Source organism: Gordionus sp. m RMFG-2023, chromosome 3 (genome assembly GCF_954871325.1).
Source record: "Gordionus sp. m RMFG-2023 chromosome 3, tfGorSpeb1-WG-v2, whole genome shotgun sequence".
Taxonomy (NCBI): Eukaryota; Metazoa; Nematomorpha; class Gordioida; order Chordodea; family Parachordodidae; genus Gordionus; species Gordionus sp. m RMFG-2023.
Window position 1 is genome coordinate 8,775,361 of NC_088777.1, and position 8,738 is coordinate 8,784,098.

Consider the following 8,738-nt stretch of genomic DNA (forward strand, 5'->3'; position numbering starts at 1 on the left):
TGAAAGGTCTTTTTCAACTTTGAAAATGTTAAAAACCTATTTAAGAAATAGCACCGGTGAAAGCCGTTTAAATGGATTCGCTATATTAAATATTTATAAGGAGATTATTCTAGATAAAATTTGATTCTAGAGGAATTAGTCAAATCTCAGAGAAAAGTAGACCTCTCTTTATAAATTCAAATTATAAAATTGCTATATTATTAGAATATGATTTTAGTCATAAAATTTTTATATTCAAAACGTAATTATAATGAATTCTTAGTCATAATATTTATATATTATACTATTTTTAATAAAAATAGTGCATTTGCACTAAGAATTAATGATCTGCATCGGGCCTAATTTTTCAAGCCCGGCCCTACCCGAAATTATTTTAAAACAGTTTTGCCGGCCCGAACCCGAAATTTTTTTAAAAAAGTTTGTGGGCCGAATTTATTTAAATATAGAAATTCATTTTTATAATTACTTATAAAAAAAGATATATGTTATATGGCGTCTAGTTTTTATAAATAAAAATCAAATATTTTTATTTTACATAAAAAATTTAACATAAAATCGATATATTTAGATATATATTAAAAAATTTCCAAGGCCCGACCCAAACCGGCCCGATTTTTTTAAAAAATATTAGGCCCGACTCAGCCCGATCCCGATTTTCCTACTTTTGTGGATCTCTTATAAGAATTATTTATGTTTTATTAATATACTCATTTGTATTCATTATATTATAATTGTTAAATTAGATTTTTTTAAAATACCGCACAAGAATTACTCATATTTTATTGTAATTCTATTATTTTTTAAATATAGTTATTTAGAATAAATTTTTAATATAATCTGTATAAAATTTATACATTTTTAAATTTATTTTATTGTATAAATAATAAATAAAATCTATATTTAAATTCTCTGCAAAATTTTTTTACATGCAAAAATTTAATTAAATAATTATTTTTAACATAGAATAAGATATATTGAGTGATCATAAAAAATGGGAGGTTGGGGAGAGGGCGATTTTATCTTCTTTCTACACCGAATGGATTGAATTAATTTACAATTGACTAAACATTGGTAAAATTTTCAGAATAATGCTTTCAATCGCGTATTAATCATAAATTTGGCCAAAATTTTGTTACTAATATTTTTTTCATTTATGCTGGCTACTATAGTAGTTAGACACCAATAAACAAAATTAGCAAATTTTTAAAATGCGGTTTGGGGGCTTAACCCCCCCCCCCCCACTCCCATGGATCAATCCTGGCTACGTCACTGAGTTATTTTTCTCGTATAGCATAAGAAAAATAGTAATTTTACTCAATTTGACAAATAAATTATAGATGGTCTAATTTTAAATCACACTTCTTGGATTTCTCATCAAATTAAATTATTATTTCATAATTCTAAGCAAAAAACATTTTCAACCTTAACCTATATAATTCTGAACTTCTCAAATTTATATCATACCGAGGGCGATAATTTAAAAAAATCTGATTTCACTGGAAATATATCCCAGTCGATTTAGACCATGGAATTCACTTCAAAATCACTACAAAAAGTGATCTCTAAAATCTGAAATTATTTATTTGACCGGAAATGCATTCCAACATGTAGAGTACGCTGTATATTTCAAACAATACAATTTTTCCATGAACTTTAGAACTATTCTTAATTCATGGTGAATAGGTTTATAGCGAAAAGTTATCCAAAGGGTAGATACTTTGGACATGCTGGAATACATTTCCTGGTAAATCGGATTAAAAAATTTTTTTTAAACCCTCCGTCGGAAAATAACTTAAAAATAGAGATACTATGAATTCCTACGGATTCAGTATCCCAATGAGGTAAAATCATTATAAAATGTGTGAATAATATACGAAATAAGAATAAAGACAGAAAATTAATTTATGAAATAAATTAAGATGTTATCTTTGTGTTTTTATTTGATTAGCTTTTGAGAGATACTGTCTTCTTTGGATTTATGACTTTTGTTAAACAGTTCCTTTAGAAAATATTAAATCTAATAGCACATTGTCTTTGAGTATGATGATTTAGAAATTTAATCCCAATAATTCTTAATTAACGATAACTCTTTATACGTTTTCTTTATTAATTTTCTAATTTGACATGAATAATTTTAAAAATATGATATAATTTTATAATATAAATGAATGAATGATAGAATCTTATGCAAATGAGCAAAAATTAGAAATTTGCCCACTTTTTAAAGGTTAACCGCTGCCCAATTTATAACGATATTATTTAATAGAGCTTAATAGGAATTTTATTGGAACTCAGAATTGTCGAATTAGGCCATTGTCCCGAATTGTAAAGAGCTCAGAATAGACAGTTAACTGTGTAACTAAATATTTTAAAAAAATCTGAGACTCTCCTTTCGTTTGTCCTCCATTTTTTGTTCCTCCTAAATTTTATCTATTATCATATTAAATGAGAAACGTGACAAACAAACTATATCTAATATTTCACCAAAATGTCAATAATGAAATAATAATAAAAAATACATAAATGAAATACCACCAAATAAAACATCCTTTTTTTTACGTATGGACTTGGGCCGAGCTTGATCAATAAATCCAGGCCCATGAACTGGTTGTTACAAATACAAATACATCTAAGTCCATCCCTTTTCTACCGTATTTTAATATTGGAGGTTAATATAATTATTATGATGAAAATGCAAATAGGAATGCTTGGCATGCTTGAAAAAGATTTTATTTTGCTGGTTAGGTTTTCAAGAGCGTATTTTAGTTTCCCTTCCCTTTAAAAAAATGAGTGTTTCAAAACTCTTCTCCATATTTTTTAAAAAATAAATGCCCATTACTTACACAATGGCACCAAATTATATTTTTATATGTGAATATTTGTAATAAACTATAAACGGAACAATCTTTTGAATGTATATAGATTTGAATTTTAAGATATTTAATAGGCGGAAAACATTTGACAAAGGGGAGTTTGGTATCTATGTTAAAAATTTCCCGCAAGGTCTTTGCTTCCCAATCAATCACTAATTCCATATTGCTTCTGGACATGATTTTGAACGAAAAACAAGAATCGGCCCATGGCACTTAGCATTTAGTATTTCATCCATAGATGTTGAGTTTTTATTTCTATGCTAATTTTTCTGGTAAATGGGAAATTTTTTTTAAAAAATATTTCTTTTTTACAGCTTCTGAAAGAATCTATAAAATATTATTTTTCAGTCACATAGATATCTTATAACGTTTTAATTATTTTGTAAATTTTTAATTTTAGCCCTAGGTAAACTTTTGAATCTACATAAAAGATCTGAAGTATCCCAACCTACCCCGGTCTTATTGAGGGCGATTTTTTAATTTGAAAAATTATTTCACCGATGTATTCTAGCGTTTCTAGGATTATTTTACCCTATAAATTTCAGACAATTTTTGCCATAAAGTAATCGCATTTTTAAATATTTATGAAAAATTTATATATAAAACGTATATGGATTAGAAGTGTTTCAACGGCTAAAGTCAAAATTATCTAAAATTATCAGCGTATATATAGTCTATACTAGTGATATGCATCGGACCTAATTTTTCAAGCCCGGCCAGACCCGAAATTTTTTTTGAAAAATTTGCCCGGCCTGCCCGAAGCCCGAATTTATTTAAATATAGAAATTAATTTTTATAATTACTCAAAATAAACGATATATGATATATGGCGTCTACTTTCTATAAAATAATCACATGTTTTTATTTTACATAAAAAAATTCAACATAAAATTGATAAATTTAGATATATTTTAAAAAATTTCTAAGGCCCAACCCGACCCGGCACAAAATTTCTTTAAAAATATTAGGCCCGGCCCGGGCCTACTTTTGCAGATCTCTAGTCTATACATTTTGTATTACATTTCCGGTCAAATTATATTTTTTAAAATTAAAAATGGCCTTTAGAAAATTATTTAAAATCGAGCGATTCCGAATTCCATATTCTAATACTACTATATATATATATTATTACTTTTTACAATAACCTAATAATACTCAAGCTCCTCCAGAGGAATTTAACCATATATTTCTCTATACCTATTTTACCTAAAAATACCTTAAATATTTGAGCTTTTACTATCTTTTGAACATTCCTTTACCTTTAGTTAACACTATTATAGTTACTGCTAACTTTATTTCAGAGTATATCTCCTGATTAACCCCATCTTCAATCCACCTAAGGTCGTTTATATCCTCCACCTCCATTAAATCTCTTTTCTCTGAGGATTCCTTTGAATTTAACTTGGAGGACCGTGTGGCACCTAACATTAACCCCATTATGCCTTCTTCGAAATTATCTTTCTTTATATCACCAACCTAGCTAACATGGCGGTATATATTTTTTTCTCATTTTTTTATCTATCATATGCTAAGCAGGATTATGGGTAATTTCCAAAAAAATAAGCATTATTTAAAAATATGTTTTCTTTTTAGGGCCCTCAAATTTTATAAACCTCGAAACCCTTCCTCGCCTGATGGTCCTCGGACCCTTGTACCGATAAATGTCCCTTTTCTACTTTTATTGTTCCGGCCTGTTATCCTTGTCAATATAGGCAGTCGTACCGTAAAAATTTAGGCTCACGCAAAAAATTAGGAGTGGCCCCTCTAATAATTAAAGGCCCATGTATCTAGATAGATAACCCCCCCCTCTTATATCACCCCTTGGTGTGTTTTTACGTATTGGCTAGTTAAAGTCAACATTGTGTAAAATTCCAATTTAAAAAAAACACACATATCAGCATTTTACATAATGCACTTAGTGTGTAAACTTAAATTTTTTTATATCATTATTTATATTTTCTAAGTTTTTACCATTTAATAAACTCTTCCAATTAAATTATATTATTGATCACGTGCTCTGCGTGAGAACCCAGTCGTGATGTCTACTTTTATTATAGTATAATATAATTTTTCACTTTGCTTCTATAAAAATTTTGCACCATTTTTTGGCCATGAAAGAAGGAAAACCAAATAAAAACAATTTTAAAAAAATGAGAAAATATAGAAAGTCAACATTTTCAAAAATATTTAAATTTTCTAAACATGTGTCATTTTGGTCATTATATGTTTTATTTTTTTAAATCATATTTAATTGTTTTATTAACCTAAAATTTAATTTTGATACATTAGTTTTTAAAATTTTAAAAAATGATTTATAACAATATTAATGTTTAAGTATTAAATCTATCTAAATTAAACAATAATTAATTTGTTGCCAGAATTTGTAAAATTTTGTTCCGATTCAAAAATAAGAAATTATACAAATGTCAAATAGAGTTATTATTTTGTGATAATGTGATTCTGCAGGGGCGTGGACAACAATTCGGATAGAAAGCTTTTTCATCAACATTAGTACAAGGTGACGAGAATGTTCCACACCTTAAAAAAACATTTTATAAATAGAGGAATTTAAAATATATCCTTCCTTTCTTCCTTCCTTCCTTCCTTCCTTCCTTCCTTCCTTCCTTCCTTCCTTCCTTCCTTCCTTCCTTCCTTCCTTCCTTCCTTCCTTCCTTCCTTCCTTCCTTCCTTCCTTCCTTCCTTCCTTCCTTCCTTCCTTCCTTCCTTCCTTCCTTCCTTCCTTCCTTCCTTCTACATATATTTAATGTTCTTGATTACGTTTGGCATTCCATAGTCATTTCAGGACCATTGGATGAGCACGTACATTTCATACAAGGTTTAGCAGATCTCCATCCTCCACCGGGGCTCAAAGTTAAATTTAAGTTTAGGGTACGCATCGTACAATTATCTGAATAAAACATGAATTATTCAATATTGATTTTTGCTAATTTTGATTAAATAAGAGTAAGGGTCGGGGTGGGGGTGGAAGTGTATTTAGAGGTAGGGAGGGAGGAATTTCAAAATAGTTTAAAATTTTAGATAGGGTAATATTGTCATTAGTTTTTTTTTTTTGGGGGGGGGGGATATAGAAGACCTTTTTTCCAGGGGAGGGCAAAAAATATTTATATAATGCGGTAAAATAATTGGGAATTTTTTTTTGTTCAAAAAATTTAGCACAATTATATGTAGGTTTTCTATTGGTTTAGTAATTTTACGTGATTAGGCACATTTCAAATTTTTTGCTTTTTGCATATAGAAAAGAGTTTCTATTTATTTTTTCTCTCTTTCAACATTTCATATAAAATATTCACATCTTCCTTAAATTTTCTATATAAAGGAATTGGATAATTTTGATACAGTTTTACTGGAACTCATTAAGGAGTTAGTAAATTTTCATCGAATCCTTATTTTTCAAATAATATATAAATTACTCTAATTAGTGTAAGGATCCTTACTTACCAATACCTCCGACGTCCATTAATATATGGATTTTTAAAAAATCCCTTCATTAAATAATATTTGATGTTTATATTATTAAATTTAACAAAAAAAACCTTTAAGATGTTACTTTTATTTTTATAACATTATACTTAATGCAGGGATTCAACCCGAACTCGAATCGATTCGTTAACCGTTATTCACTATTACTATTTACCGAACCTATATTTTTTTTTATCTAACTTTAAAGCTTCACTATGCGAAAAGAATGTCATTTTTATAAATGGGTAAAATAAAGGGTTATTGGCAAAATTTTATGCATCAAAACAAAGAACATTATCCGAAATAAATATCACGGATAAGGAATTTTATATAAAAATACATCTTCAGACCAAATTTACGGTTCTTATGCTTAAGAATAATTAAAGTTATTAGGGTTAATATTGTTTCCTAGTCAACAGCTTTTTCCAGTCACCCCTACAATTTAGAATATAAAATCTTAGGAAAAATAACTCATAATTCGAGAAGATTTCGTGACGTTTATCTTCTAATTATTTTTTCAAATTGGAAGAAAAAAATAGAAAATTATATCCTTATACCTCATCCTATTTCGATTAAATTACTTATGAATTTAGTGAACTAATTTATCCCTATATCCAAGAATTTAAATCGTAATTCATATAACCCACATGTGTTACGTATAACATATGATTCCAAAATTTAGTTCAATAGTGATTTTAGTTATACAACTTGGACGCTTACACACTTAAGGATTAATACGAAATTCATAACTAATTTAGTCGAACTAGGGTGAGGTATTAACAAAAGAAATGAGGAAATTTCATCTAAAATTAGCAGAAAGAAAATATCCAAAAAAACAATTTTTAATTTCTGATAGCCTTTTAAACTAACATTTTACATTAGAAATGGAAGTAGAAAAGAGAATTAATGAAGAATTGCTAAAATTGGCAAAATTCTAGACGTAAGCCATCGATTAAAATTTTATAATTTATTTATTTCGGCTTACTAATTTTAAAAGTCGTTGCACCGAAGTTTGCCCCTTGAACATTATGGGATGACCATATTGTGATACTTACCAATAACAAACTTATAAATAGAATAGATTGAATATTATTTAATTGAGACATCTCTGATGTTTAGTTATTTCTTATTATAAAATTAGTAAAAAACCGGTTAGTCTAAATATAATTTTAAAATGTTATCTTTCATAAAATATTTCAAATTATAAGAAAATGTATGAACAATTAATTTTCATTATTTATTTCAATTTTTTTCCGTCATTTTGTTAAGTTTTATTCATGTCCAAAAAAAAAATAGAATTAAAAACATTTACGTATAAAACAAAAACAATAATATAAAAAAATTTTTAAGAAAAAGATAATCGCTCAGCGAGGCATCCTGCCATTCGTGACCACCAATCCTATCATCTATTTGAAAGAGTCAAATATCTTCAAGAGATGAAGAGGAAAATAAATTAATGAGATTTTATATTAAGGATGGGAATATGTTTTTGTGCTTTACTATTGTAGGAAAAGCTGGTTATGAGAAACGTTGTCTTGCCACATTAGATGGGCTAGTTCTAGTAAATCATCGTTAGGAGAGGTAAAGCTTGATATCCAAAATTTTTTGTCAAGCGGTATATTAAATCGACCCCCCCCCCCAATTCTCTCAGGTAATTGAGTTATTCCAGCTAAAAGTAGATAAATTTAGGTTTAAAATTTTTACCAATTAAGAAAAAGTGATTCCATAGTCTCTATAAAAACTTTTAAGAGAAAAAAATAGAATGAGCGAAATAGTTATAGTTATTAGGGAATTTATAAACATTTGCGAATGATAAAGGCTCTGGTAGACTGGAAGTAAAATTCAAAATTTGCCCCATGTTAAAAATATTGTTAAAGATGGAAAACGATTCCTCAGGTGGAGAGATGTTTGGTAAAGGTGAACCCTAGGAATAGATTGCTGCAATTTTGTTATCCGGTAGGTCAATAAAATTGTTATCATGGAAGTAAATTTCGATTTATATTAAGAATAAGTCCAATATATTTAAAAATGGCTTCATGGATTTATTTAATGAAGTGGACCACAGATTTTTACATCAGGATGCAAAATATTTAGATCCAAATAGAATTTAAATTTAAGATCATGCATGAGATCATGAATATCATGGCAAAATAGGACTAAGTGTATCTTCATACTGGATTTCTTCATTGTTACTATGACATATGGGCAAAATAAAAGAGGAGTTTTAATACCAAATCTTGTCTCTAGGAATTTTAATCAGAAAATTTATGATAAAAATAAGAAATGTTTCCAGATATGCTATTATAACCATTTTTCTCCTTTAATAATCCATGTTAGGAGGAGAGGAAGATTTTGGATATAAGTACGAATGGCGTGTGAATCTAT

The 8,738-nt window shown here is 28.0% G+C and overlaps 1 long non-coding RNA gene across 1 annotated transcript; it reads right to left on the minus strand.

Moving 5' to 3' along the window:
* Positions 1-5,224: 5,224 nt before the first annotated feature.
* LOC135927185 (uncharacterized) lies at positions 5,225-7,529 on the minus strand. Its single transcript, XR_010571979.1, has 3 exons — positions 7,339-7,529; positions 5,652-5,781; positions 5,225-5,411 (listed from the first exon to the last, which is right to left on the minus strand). It is a non-coding gene; the product is annotated as an uncharacterized LOC135927185 (long non-coding RNA).
* Positions 7,530-8,738: the final 1,209 nt, after the last annotated feature.